The sequence below is a fragment of the Molothrus aeneus genome, chromosome 9, assembly GCF_037042795.1.
Source record: "Molothrus aeneus isolate 106 chromosome 9, BPBGC_Maene_1.0, whole genome shotgun sequence".
Classification (NCBI taxonomy): domain Eukaryota; kingdom Metazoa; phylum Chordata; class Aves; order Passeriformes; family Icteridae; genus Molothrus; species Molothrus aeneus.
In genome coordinates, this window is record NC_089654.1 from 27,550,973 (window position 1) to 27,564,863 (window position 13,891).

The following is a 13,891-nucleotide window of genomic DNA, read 5'->3' on the forward strand; positions in this document are numbered from 1 at the left end:
GGCAGCTTCTCCATATGTACAAAGACGGCTGTTTGAATGTCTGAGTGTCTTTCTGGCTAAGGATGAATTATTTGGTGTGTTAAATTAGGATTTGTTGCTTTATCTGGCATGAATAAGGTTCGTTTATTATCAGTCTTTCATCATGATTTACGCTGGACTGCATCTTAGGGGTTTTGCTTTTTCACATTTTATTACATAAAAACATAGGTATTTCTTTTAAACAATTTGCTCATAGAAAGGACTGCAGGAGCAAGTTAACGTGGTTGTAAGGCCAAGAAAGGGCATTGCAAGACAGCAGATAAACAAGAGTAAAAGCAAAAGTAGTGGTGGGATTGGAAAAACAAGGTGGATGTTTATCCAGGCTTAACTGGTCATTTACATAGTGGTCTGTGTAGAATTTAATTGTCACTATAAACAGTGTAATCCATGGAAAAGATGTATGGGCAGTTTTGTAAACATGAAGAATTCTTGGTGGAGGTACAATTCACAAAGAGAAGAAAAAAAGAAGAAAAATTGTTAATACTTTAAAGATTCCATTCTGGTTCCCAAAATGCCTTGTAGCTCTGTTGAGAGGAAAAAAATGTATTTGGTTCAAAAAAGATATACCTTAATGTACATCTTTTGTACACTGGTGTACAAAAGTACTTGTGGCTGTTGTCAGCTTAGAAATTGGGTGCATTTTACACTCACCAGTGACTCTTGGTCTGGAAGGCTCAGTCTTGGCTGCAGGAGCCATTTGCAGGGAGCCACTGCTGGAACTGTGTTCCCTTGCCAGAGTCAAGTATGCCATGTGCAATCCTTGTTCAGGGTGGGTGCTCTGCCCTGCTGAACTGCTTGGAATGCTGAAGGGATGGAAAAAATGCTTTTTTTGAAAATATCTTCAATAAGCATTACAGCTTGATTTACACCATCTGGGTTTAACTTGAAATAGTGTTACAAAAAGTAAAACATCTGTACTTACAAGCTAGAAAAGATTAATAGGGCTTTATTTGCTTCTAAATCCTCCAGTATAGATTAACAGCATAGACCACTCTCTCTCCCCATTTTTGTTTAAGTTACACAGGCAGCCAGTCCATCTCTACTGATGCTGCAGCACATAACTGCCCTGGCCTGGGCCTCTTTATTTTCACCCAGGGCAAACAAGTGTCAGTCAATACTCGCTTACATTTCTTCATCTTTTGTCTCCCACAGTGATTGTACAAGTGTCAATCACAGTGCAAGTCCAAACTTCTATTTTGGGCAGTATTTGAAAACTGCTAAAAGCAGAAGGATATGGTAAATATACACAGTTTCCAACACTGTTTGGTCTTGGTGTCAGAAGAATCAAGAAACCCAGACATTACTGTTAATCACAAGGTGGGGCATGTCATTAAAGCCCTGTGCTTACCAAAGGAAAATCATCCATGTTCATCCTTTGGCCATGTTTCAAACCAGAAAATAGGAATGTCAAAATCTGTGCAAAAAAGCTCTTCTTAAAAAAGCCTTTACTGGTTACTCATTTAAAAGAACTCAAGAACTTGTCTTCTGTTTGCACAACCAGTGTTGTGCTAAAGTGCTGGAGTAGCATCCTGGCCTCTGTGTGTGTCAGGTACTTGACCTGCTGCCTTTATTCTTTTCTATTTTTCTTTTTTAGCAGCTGAACTTCTTTAGCATTTGTGCAGATTAATTTCCAACGTGAAATTGAGTTAATATTGGAGACTGGAAGATGAAAGATAAGTGAGTGGGAGGGGAAAGGAAAAATAGAGCAATAGTATAGAGGGTTGCCAATAAGAACTAAAGGAGTAACACCAAACAGTTGGCCAAGTAGCCTGTGGCTTCTTTGATAGTCCCTCATCACAAGTAATAAAACACCTTTGGAGTTGTTCTTTACCTCCTGGTTGTAAATCCTGGTGTAAAGCTGCCTGTGTTTCCAGGAGTCCTGGGGACCTCACAAAAGCTTCTGCTCTCCCGCAGTCCGGCCTGCCCTGCACATGGAGAAGCAGAAATATCAAGGTGGGGAAGGTGGGAATCACTGAATTTCTCACTCTCTCCTTCAGGTTTTGGTGTTGTAGAGATCTCTCTGAATGTGAAGGCCATATTTTAAAACAAAACACTAGCACATTCAACCTTCCTTACTTTTGCTGCGAGTCACTGCAGCTGTGGTATGTATGAAGCTGGTACTGTCCTATCCTTTTTAATGTGTTTTAAAATGTGCCTGGAGGCTTGGGGAATTTCTCATTTCTTTTATTTGTATTTTTTTAATTCCGGCTGAAATGCTCTGCTGTTTATATTTAAGCAAAACCTCCAGCAGGAATGAATAAAATCAAAGAGCATCATAATGTTGAAAGGCAGGTCAGAGGCTGACAGATAGGTCTGCCTGAAGGGGCCTTTTCACGAGGGATGGGGCAGGCAGTGGGCTGGGAACAAGGCAGCCCCTTTCCCCTCCTATCTCTCTCCGTGCTCTTTTTCCCTGTCATCTCTCCTGCCCCACATCTATCTCCTCTGCCTGAAGCTCATGTCAAAGCCAGGGTTTCAGCAACAGTGAAAGTCTCAGCAGCATGCAGAGAAGTGAGTCTTGTTCAGCAGGGCCTGCCCAGCCCCTTGGCTCTGGCTGCCTCGGGCGCTCCAAGAGCAGCAGCGCTGCCTCGTGCCTGGAGAAGCTGCTCCTTCTGTTTTCCACTGGAACATCTGATGAGATTTCAGTTTCCACACCACAATGCCCTTTAATTCCAGTGTGGTTTTTAGCAGCCTGTTTTCAGCCAAGAGCAGGAGTAAACTCAGAGGGCTTTTTCCCTTTGTTAAGCTCCCTGTGTCAAGTGACCTGGTGTCACATCCTTGGCTAGGGGAACCTTCTGGCCACAAACACTGGGGTTTGCTAGGAACTCCTGCCTTTATCCAGGAAAGAATCCAACAAAGCAAGGCTCACTTTTCACCGTGCCTTCTCTTATGCCACTTGCTTCCAAAAAAAATGCAATCCAAGCTGGGCAACAGTGCTGCAGCAGGCCAGTCTCACAGCACATCTGTGATAGAAACATGACAGGAAGTTTCATTGCAAGGAAAAGCAGCTGGCAAAGGGGAAATAATGAATTTGTGTTTCATTTTGCTTTCCATGTTGTGCATTGAATACCCATGAGAATTTTGCAGAGAGTAGAATAAAGGAAATTATAAGGGCTTTTTTTACCATATAAGGTGCCAGGCTTCCTTGCCTTTTTAATCCTGGCAAACTAGACCCTTAGCTGCCCAAGGGAATTTTGGAACTTTCCAACCAATGTTACCCCAGGTTAGGGGTGGTACCAGCAGCAGCAGGGAGTCTGTGCTTAGATGAGACCATCAGTTTCTGGCATGTATTTACCATCTTGGCAAGTAGTTTTAACTGATTGTAGAAAAACCTCTTGGGAGCTGCTGGGGCCTTGTTTAAGGTCATCTGCTGGTGCTGTCCACCAAGTGATTTTTTTCAATAGGTATTTTCTCAAATTAGGTCTGGTAAATGAGACCTGTGGGTGATTTAATAACCTAGTATATAATTCAGGGACTGGAAAGATGCTCCTTCACTTTCTCAATTGCAAAGCAAAAAAAAAGGAAAAAAGAGCCTTGCAAGGTTGCAAGGACAGTGGAGGAGGAAAGAAGTGTTGATAATCCTGTGCCATGGGTGTGGGCAGGGAGATGGGAAAATGGAGCATGAGGAAAGGGAACACTCACCCACCACACACACTGTTTCTACCATCAGCCTGCCTGTGGTCTCTGCTCCTGTCCCTGGCCAAGCTAAAAGTATCCATCTAAAATCCCTCCTGGTGGGGATTTTCATCCATGCCTCTTTTGGCCCAAGATGAAGGTGTTTCCCAAAAGCCTCTGTTGCAGGCATGGCTTAGTGCTGGCTTTAGGCAGGTGTACAGACAGCAGACACTGCTGATTTACACCATCATTGTGCCATGCCCACAAAACAGTGTTCAGCTGCATTTGGAACATCTCTTGCTGCCAGGAGATGACCACAGTTGCAGTTGGATCTTTGAGTCTTCTCCATGGTCTTTACCTCTGATAATTTCAACTGATGTAGTGCTAATTATAAACTGCTGAGGGTCTGTACAGAAATACATCCCCACCTGCAGAGCTGCCTCCAGCCCTGGGGAAGGACAAGGACCTGTTGGGAGTATCCAGAGGAGGCACCAGGATGATCAGGGGGATGGGGCAGCTCTGCTGTGAGGAGAGGCTGAGGGAATTGGGATTGTTCAGCCTGGAGAAGTGGTTTTGGGGTGACCTCATGGTGGCCTTTCTGTGCCTGAAGGAAACCTGCAGGAAAGATGGGGAGACTATTTACAAGGATGTGGAGTAACAGGATAATGGGAAATGGTTTCAAACTAACCGAGTAGATTTTAACTGGCTATTAGGAAGAAATTCTTCCTTGTGAGAGTGGGGAGGCCCTGGCACAGGGTGCCCAGAGAAGCTGTGGATGCCCCATCCCTGGAAGGGTCCAAGGCCAGGCTGGACAGGGCTTGGACCAACCTGGTCTAGTGGAAGGTGTCCACTAGGATTGGGATGGCTTAGATTAGATCTTTAAGGTACCTTCCAACCCAAACCATTCCATGATTCTATGTCAGAATGCCTTTTCTCTAAGTGCTCTTTGCTCTGGCCATTAGATTAAGCAAGATGTGTCCATTGTGCCTCTAGTTTTTTCATTGATCTTGAAGTTTAAGTATTTCTATGAACAGCTGGTTTTATTGGCCTGGAGTTCTAAGCCACTGAGGAGCTTTTCTACTGATTTTAACTCTTGCAAGCATTAGTTATTTCATATATTAGTTACTAAATATTTAGTATTTATTAATACTAACCATAGTTATTTATGGTTGGGCTTCTGTTCTTGGCTTTTTTCAGATAAGAAAAAAAAAGAAAGGAAAAAGCCTCCAAAACTGTGGGCCTGCCTTATCCCTTCTTGCTCAAGCAGTAAAACCAAGTGGGAATGTCTGGGTTATTTCTGAACTCCACTGATGTGGCCCTCCCTCATGAAAGCAGCAGGAAGATGTCACATTCAGCAGTTCAGGAGAGGATCAGTGCATGCTGCATCCAGCTCAGCACACCCCAGAGGTAACACCATGGGCTGATGCCCCAGAATATGGCAAAGAGCTACCTGCTGTTTGCTTTTTTTTTTTTGTATTTAAAAATGTATGTATGTGTTAGGGGAACTGCCTTTACAGGCTCTGAGAAGAAGAGGATTTTTGAAAGGAGTTTTGGTTCCTTGGGAATTTCTTTTTTTAATCTTTAACGAATTTTTCCTTCATGTTTTGCTGCAGAAGGTGAGGCTTTGGCCACAGGCTTGTTCAGAAGCTTCATACTTTGCTTCACTTGGTATTTCCACTGTTTCAGTAGATGAAAAAAACAAAAAAGGCCAAAACTAATATTTGACCTTTTAAATCTGGTAATGTCTTTTTTGTTGTTGTTTTTCCTTCATGGTGAAGAAATAGTGTAAAAAGTTCAACATTTGTTTCCAGGTGATCTGTTCTTTTTCATCCCTCTCCTTCTCTCCCTGGAGATGGAGGCCCCTGCCATCCTTTGAGATGTCAGGAGTTTTAGAAGATTATTTATGCAGCAGCATAAAATGGCATTGGACCATGTAGTGAGGGTCAGACATATGGTAGCAATGATCATATCCAATATATACATGCCCAGTAAAGCAGCTTCCCTGCCTGTATTTGAACATGTTATGATATCCTTTCCTAGGCAGCAAAATGCTTAAAATTTCATTGTGTATTCTGATCTTATTCAGGTTTGTACCATGCAAAACAGGAGCAGGAACAAACAAATAACTGTTTTCCTTGAGCAAAATAAATTATGTACATTTTGGTGTGAAAATGAGATTACAGTCCTTATTTTCTTTTTGACTTGACTGTAGCTGTGGAGAATAGCAGCCCCTCAGGTCTCTGGTAATGTAGCCTTCAGCTCAAATAGGGATTTTAAAATATTTAAGCATCTCTCTCATGAGGCTTCTTGTTTCCTATTTGTTTTGTGTTGCTAAGCAATGCATTTAAACCCCCAAAGTTAAAATTTACAACTCTCAAATTGTCCCTCAGCCTTATTCTCCAAACCTCACATCTGTAATGGGTTTTCCATCTGCCAGTTTTCCCAGGTCGCCCCATCCATCCTCAAGTCTGCAGAGGAAAAAGCCTTGTGGTGGTGGGGAGGGGTGGGGGGGGTTCCCCCTTTTTTTTTTTTTTTTTTAGCCTCCATCTGTAATTAATTTCTTGCAAAGCCACATCTGTCCATTTGGGGCAGGGGAAGTGGGGAAGGGGAGGTAAAGAGTGAAGTCACTCTCTCCCAGTAAAATGCAGGTTTGGCATGTGTGACTGTAGCTCCTCAGGGCATTTTAGCCTCTCCCTTGCACCCTGCAGCCCTGCCACCCCCAGCTCCAGTGCATGCCTTGCAGAGGGCAGAGTGCTGGAACTTCTCCTGCCTCTGTGGAGCTTGCTTGTGCTGCTGCCCACATCTGACACCGCAGTGTTTCGACTGCTGGGGTTCCTGCAAAAGCTGCTGGCATCCTTTGGAAAACTTCCTTCTGTCAATATTTGAATTTTCAAAAGCCATGCTAAATAGCTGCCATGATGTTTCGTTTTTAAAGACTTAAGAAACAGCCGCAGCGGTCCCAGTCAATATTCCTTCTCTGCCATCATCCAGGGCAGCTGTTCCAAAATATTTTTATGTTCTGCAGACCACCAGGTAGCTTTGAGCAGGAGCTGGGCTTGCTGTGAGGCTGGTCCCCTGCCTGGTGCCCTGCTCTCTGTGGTGGGGGAAAGCAGAAAGAAGCAGCTGTCTTAGAGTCATGGAATTGCTAAGGTTGGAAAAGACCTCTAAGATCATCAAGTCCAACTGTTCCCCCAACACCACCACAGTGCTCACCTCTGAACTGTGTCCTCAAGTGCCACATACAGGGTTTTTGAGCAGTTTTTGAACAGTTTCAGGGATGGTGATTCTGCCACTCCCCTGGGCAGCCTGGCCCATGGCTTGACAACAGTTTCCATGAGGAAATATTTCCTAATAGCCAATGGAAACCTCCCCTAGTGCAACATTTCCTCTTGTCCCATCACTTGTTAACCTGGGAGAAGAGTCTGACCCCCACATGGCTATAACTGCCTGTCAGGGGGTTGTAGAGAGTACCAGGGTGTCCCCTGAGCCTCCTTTTCTCCAGACTTAACAGCCCCAGCTCCCTCATGCTCCAGCTCCTTCCCCAGCTCTGCTCCCCTCCTCTGGACATGGTGCTGTTTGTTGCCCTTCTTTACTTATGGAGGACATAAACACAAAAAATGTTAGAACAAGAAAATCCTGAAATCTGGGAGGAAATTATTCCCTGTGAGGGTGGGGAGGCCCTGGCACAGGGTGCCCAGAGAAGCTGTGGCTGCCCCATCCCTGGAAGTGTTCAAGGCCAGGCTGGATGGGGCTTGGTGCAGCCTGGGACAGTGAAAGGTATCTCTGCCCATGTCAGGGGGATGGAATGAGAGGGTCTTTGAGGTCCCTTCCAACCCAAACCATTTTGTAGTCTATGGAAAGTTGAATTTTTAGGCATTTTTGGAGATCTGGAGTTTCATCTCTTTGTTACTTTAAGGCAAGTCAGACTCCAGGAGTATAAATTGAACTGCTCTGATTTAAAGGTCCAGCACCTCCTTCCCACCCAGTGCTCCTCCCAAACTTGGTCCTGGTGGCACAACTACTGGGCAGTTTATGAATTGGATGGGATCATTAACCTGGGTTAAAAATATATACTGATTTTGATGCCAGATTATTTTTAATCTAGGTCAGTTCTGCAATTCAATTTATTGCCCATCCTCACAGGCCATGGTATTGGCACATTGAAAGGCTGGCAGAGGGTTGGGAGGATAAATGGCAAGGAGTGTGGCAGGAGCAGCTAAAATTGATGTTCCTGCTGAAAAACACCCCTGTTTGTCCAACTGCTGCCTGATATCTGAGGCAGAACATGTTCTGTGCAGGGCTAACACAATGTGCTGCCTGTTTGCTGCCTCTTACAGGCACCTTCCTGAGCATTGCTTTCAGGAGAAGTTCTTTGGGATGATGTCCCTTACACTGATAAGAAATGGCAAATTTTAGAAAAATATGATAAAGAACTGAAATGCTGAGTAGAAAATAGTTGTAGAAATTTCCTGATTTGGGATTCATCCCTGTTGGACATCCAGCAGTGCTTCCAGTAACTCTCATAATTCCAGATTAGAAGAGGAGCAGTTATAGGAATGTTGTAGAAAGCTGGGCCACTGGAAGATGAAGAAAGCTGCTGGGAAGAGGAGTGTTGGATCAGAACCAAGGATCAGTGAGAGCCCAGGGTGTCCCAGCAGAGCCCTGCAGAGGCACTGGAGCTGGCTGTGCTGTCACTCGGGGCACCCACGGCAGTGGGGGACATTGTGTGTCACAGACACATCTGCCACAGCTGCCAGAGCACAGTGGGACCTTGTTCCAGCACAGCCATGGTAGTAACGTGTCTGGAAAATAATTTTTGGCAAGGGTCAACTTAAACAGCTTTGTTCTGCCTCAGAGTCAGCTCTCAAACAGCTCTCAAACGCTGAATGAGTCGTGGCAGGCTCTTGTGGTGGTCATGTCAGTAAAAGGACATGGAATCCTGGGCTGGTGCCTCTGGAAGGGCTCTGGATCAGCTGCTGGAAGTTCCTTGCCCAGCAGCAATTGAGAATCCCACCAGCAAACTGGGAGCAGATTTACAATGGTAATCCCATTGCAGATCCTTCTGAAATCTCCCGCTGTCCCCAGACCACGGTGAGTGTGTGTTTCCATCTCCCCGTTTTAAGATGTTTTGTTTTAATTAAATGAATTTAATTTAAATAGAATGAAAAACATGGGCAAAATTCTGTGCTGGCAGCTGCTCTCTGAGGAACAGACTCATAAAAATAATGTGGTGAGAAATTAGTGTGATTCCAGCATAAAATGACCCAAATTTGAAATAACACTGACACCCTGTGGAGATGTTTGGAGGGACCTTCTCTAGGTCTTGCTGATTTTTGTTTCTGATACTATAGGGCAGTGATTAGATTCATTCATGTCATCTTTTAGAGAAACTTTAATTTTTTTCCAGTGGAGGTTTTGTTGTCTACAAAGTCAGATTAAAAAGTGAAAATCCTTTGTATCTTTTCTATTAGAAATATTTCTTTAGTCCTGTGGCTAAACCACAAAAGCTCATTTACCAAAAAGAGAATGATGAGGAATATTCTAACAAGATCTGAAGAATGTGCCTGCAGTGGGTTGAGTTTCCTGAAGGACTTTCTTCTGCACAGCTGGAAGCATTGGAGGGAGCTCTTCATGGCAAGGTGAAGTCAGGGTGGTAATCATTTCCTTTCCAGTCTGGACTCTTGTTTAAAAATGCAAGAGCTGCAAAGTTTGATGGTAAATGTGCACTGTGAATATGCAGAGCAGCAGCTTTGTGTTTGTTCTTGCTGCAGGTCACTCACAGGATGGTCTGGCTCTTTGGAACATGTCTTGGATGCCTTCTGTGCTTGTGTTCTGGACTGACTCTGGGCAGAGAGCATCCCAGTTAAAAAGGGGTGAGTTTCCCTTCTCACTGCAGATTGAGCACAGGATTAAAGGTCAGGAAGAGGAGGGGGGTGTTTGAGGAGGCTCCTGGTGATGTGAGAGCAGCCAGCACTGCAGGGGAAGGCATGGCAGCCTGGGAGCTGTCCCATTCCTCACCTGCTGTCTGGAGCACCTGAGTGCTGCAAGTGCCCTCTCCACCTTGAGAGTTGCCTGGTCTAATTGGTCTCCTCCAAGGGTGATAGGATGTTTAATTCCCAGATATTTACATTGTCTGCAGAAGGGGAAACTGAAACCAACTGGGCTGAGCAGAGCCAGAATGTGCAGTAGAAATGGGTTGTCACATAAACTCAGTTTGCTGGAGCTGGAGCTGTTGATCTTTGTGGGTGAGCAAGGTTGGATATCATTAGTCTTACACTTCAGGAACCATTTCCCCACTGAAGGAATGGTGCTGGTTGATCAGCCTCAGTTCTAGAGCCTCACTCCATCCTAGAGGAAGTTCAAGCTCCAGTGTATCAGTGATACCATCTCCCATCTCAAAATCACAGCAGTTTCAGACTGTGGTATGGTTTTCCTTCACCTCCAGCCATGTCACTCCTCCCTGAGCTCTGTGCTCTCATCCTGCTGAGATCAGTGAGCAGAGCTGCAGCCCTGGGAGCAGTATCCCCTGTAGATCCCATCCCAGTGAACAAGGAAGGGATTTCTGCACAGAGCCAGTGTGTCCATCCAGAAAACCTTTGAGATTAAAAGTATAGACACGGAAAAAATTCTTACAGAAAGATCCAGCTTCCAAGATATGGAAATAGAATTAGACTTGACATGTGAATAGCTTAGCTCCAAAAAGGCTGGGCTTGCTCTCTCCTTGTCCTTACCCCACTGAAAGCTCTCCTGGTTGTGCTCCAGATGCAATATCCACAGCTGTGCATGGGGGTCACACAGGCTGCCCCTCTCACAAACCACCTTTGGTCCTGAGGACTGCTGTTCACAGAGGAGCATTTCCTTCCAGTTGTCTCTAGAATTTGCTGCCACTGAACAACACCACAACCTTCTGAACAAAAGGGAAATTCACCCTGCATTCTGCAGCAGTTGCCTACAGCCCTGAAGGGAAACCATCAAGGGGGTTATCTGCAAGGAAGTGTCAGCTGGGTAGCCATGGAGGACACTCAGCATCAATTAGTCCTTTAGTAAGGTTGGGTAAATTTGAGTGATGTCTTGAATCACCAGGAGAGGAATTAGAAGCCTTTTTCATGAAAGCAGTTCTCATTCTGTAGCTGTTGTATTAGCAGCCAAGTTGGGGTCCAGGTTAAATGACTTAGAAGTTCTCCAGGTCAGTTCTCAAGGCTGTGTTCAGGATCCTGGCTGTGACCCCTCTCTTTCACGAGGCTCACAAGAAGAAGGAAGGACTTTCATACCAGGAATCTAATAAAGGCCATACATTAAAAATAAATCCCCATGTTCTGGTGACAGCCTGAGAAAGTGACAGGAAGAACCATCAGAGTCTCTGCACAGCTTACTTGGTTTGCTCTGAAGTCAGCTAGTTGTGATTTAAATATCTTGAGTTATTTTGGGCTAATACCCACGTACAAGAGGAGATGCACAACAGCCTGGCTGGCATGTTGTCACAGCACGGTGACTTGTTTCAACCCCCCAGCTTGATTTGTTGTGAGAAGCTTGAGAATTGCTTTAATCCAGTATTTCCAACACTTCTCTAGAGAGAAAGAAAGGTAAAATCTTGGTTCTGTGGGTACTGCCCTTTTTCCTTGGCAGCATCTGTCTCTGGAGTTGGTTTCCAAGCAAGGCAGTCTCTCTTCTCCCTTTCTTTTTCCCAGGCTTTGCTGAACCCTAATCTTTTAGAGAAGGCTCAGAACAACTGCCCACTGCTTTTAGAATCATAGAATCCCAGAATGGTTTTAGTTGGAAAAGGACTTAAAGGATCCTCTAGTTCCAACTCCTTGCTATGGGCAGGGATTCTACTTTCCAAAACTTGATTTTGGGCACTGATGCTTCATGAAATTGCCAAACTAGTCTTGCATTTTAGCTTAAAATGAGGCTGAATTTTAAAAATATATTTTTTAATTTATTTATTATTTAATCCAATTTCAGTCAATTTGAAATGGCCACTCCAGTGCCCTTGTCAGGTTTGCAGTATGTGCAGCTGTGATGAGATGTTAATAATCCCCAAATTCTCTGTCTTCTCCTGGCACAGTCTCTGGACTGATGCAGAGGGGAGTTAGTTGTCCTCCAGGGGACCCCAACAAACATCTGGGCTTTGTTTAACTGCTCTTGGTTTTCTTCTCCCAAAGGACCAGGACTCTTCCTCCTCTCTATGAGGAGACTTGCTCTGTAGTGAGCTGGTGGCTGCTCCTCCAGTGAATGAAGCTGGGATTGTCAGCTCCCATGCAGGAGAACAGGCACAGGGCCATCAAAGGTACACAGAGGTGCTGATGGGGAGGGAGGGAGAATAAAATCAGCTTTGTGCAATGCAAATGTGCATTGCTGTTCCCTTAAAGCCTTTGTGCTCAGGTGGAGAGGTGATGTCTTGTGGTGCTGTCAATTAAACTGAGAATAAACACTGTTTAATTTGTGGTGACATTTAAAAGCAATTAAGGAAGTATAAATGTTAAATGTGTGTTTTTGTCTTTCCAGTTAAACACAGTTTTGGAGGGAAAAAACCTCCCAAATATTTAATTACACACTTACAACTGTGTAAATAAGCCTGACAGTTTTAAAAAGATTTTTAATGCCTCACATAACTGCTTTAACTTCACGTTCAGGGTGTGGTGCTCTGTTAAAATACTGACACATGTAGTTTCTTATTGTAACTCCTGTATCCAGCATTGTCTGGGAGCAACTGGGGTGTGCATTTCCTAATCTGCTCCAGGCAAAATCACCCAGGTGGCTCAAAGCACCTATACAAACGGACCCTGTTGATTTTTCCCTGAAACAGATTAAGGAGTCATGATGCAGAAATGCTGAGCAGCAGACATTTGGTGCTAGGGACTTCATCTGCTCACTGATGAAGTGATGGAGCTCCAGCAGCTGCATCTGCAGAGGGAAGTCTCTTGCTGTCCTTCTCTCTGGTCAGGTCCAGGAGAGAGGAGCCAGCCCAAGGTGCCCTGTCTGCTCCTCAGAGCTGCTCTCAGCCGATTTTGAGGTCACCTGGACTCAGACAGCACAGCCACACTTGGGGTTTTGTGCTTGGGGCACTCCTGAGGGTTTACACATTGTCCAAACCTGGTTCCATCCATCTAACCCCAGTGATAAGGATCTGGCCTTTTTGGCAATGTGCTCAGGGACCTCTTTGCCACTCTGTAGTCCCAGTGAAAGCTTTCCTGTGGCACCTTTCCACTGAGCAATGTCCTTGTTGCCCTTCCTTCTCCCCACAGGTCACACTGCAGGGAAGGCAGGGGAAGGTGGGCACTGAGTTGGGTTCTGAGCTGAGTGAACTTCTCACACTGGTGTGAGAAGTCTTGGTGCACATTAAATGCTCCTCAGCTCACCTGCCCTGTCCTTCCCTGCTGTCTGTCTCATGTCTCTTATGTTCTTTCCCATTTCACAGGATCCAAGGACTCCTCCTCCTGGGTGAGTCAAGGCAGTGACTCCTGTTTGTCTCTCCACTTCCTGGCAGAAGGAAGAGAGTTGGAGGTGGCACCTTTTCAGCTGAAGATTTTCCATCCAAGAGTCAGTGCTTGATACCTGACCTCAGAGGCACTCTGCCTCAAATTATTTCTGTGCCTTCAGTTTATTGACACGTGGCTTTATTTTGTACGGGGCACAGCCACGCTTAACATGCTTTGCTAGGTCTAAGTGCCATCCTTGACTCAGGAATTTCTTTTGTACTCTATTAATCTGATTTCAGCCTGCTGCCAGGATCACACAGCTCTTTGAACAGGAAGATCTGTGCAGTATCTGGTGAGAGTGTATGTTGATTTAAAGCTTTCTTCTTTTGAGCATGGAGAGGTTTTCCTGGAGCAGACAGAATTATTTCATAGCCTCTATGGCTTCCTTCCCACACCAGCCCCAGCTTTTGAGATGGCCCTTTGGCTGCTGTTCTTCCCCAGCCTGACCTTGTTCTCCAGCCTGAGACAGTCCTTATTGCCTTATTCCAGCTCTTTCTCCTGATCTTCCTGGGCTCTGCTCTTGGCAAGGGATAACAAAGCTCTTCTGCCTGTCACCTTTGGAAGATGATGGCCCTTCATGACCACCCTGTGTCCTGCTGGTCCCCTGGCCATCCAACACCCCCAGCCCCTTGCCTTGTCTGTAACCTGATACACTTGGCCACTGCTTAGCCCTTAATGTTTCTATAGCTGTAGGCAATTGCTCGGCACTTAAATATTAATGTGCTAATTAATAATGAAAGCTGAGATTGTAGTTAGGTTTA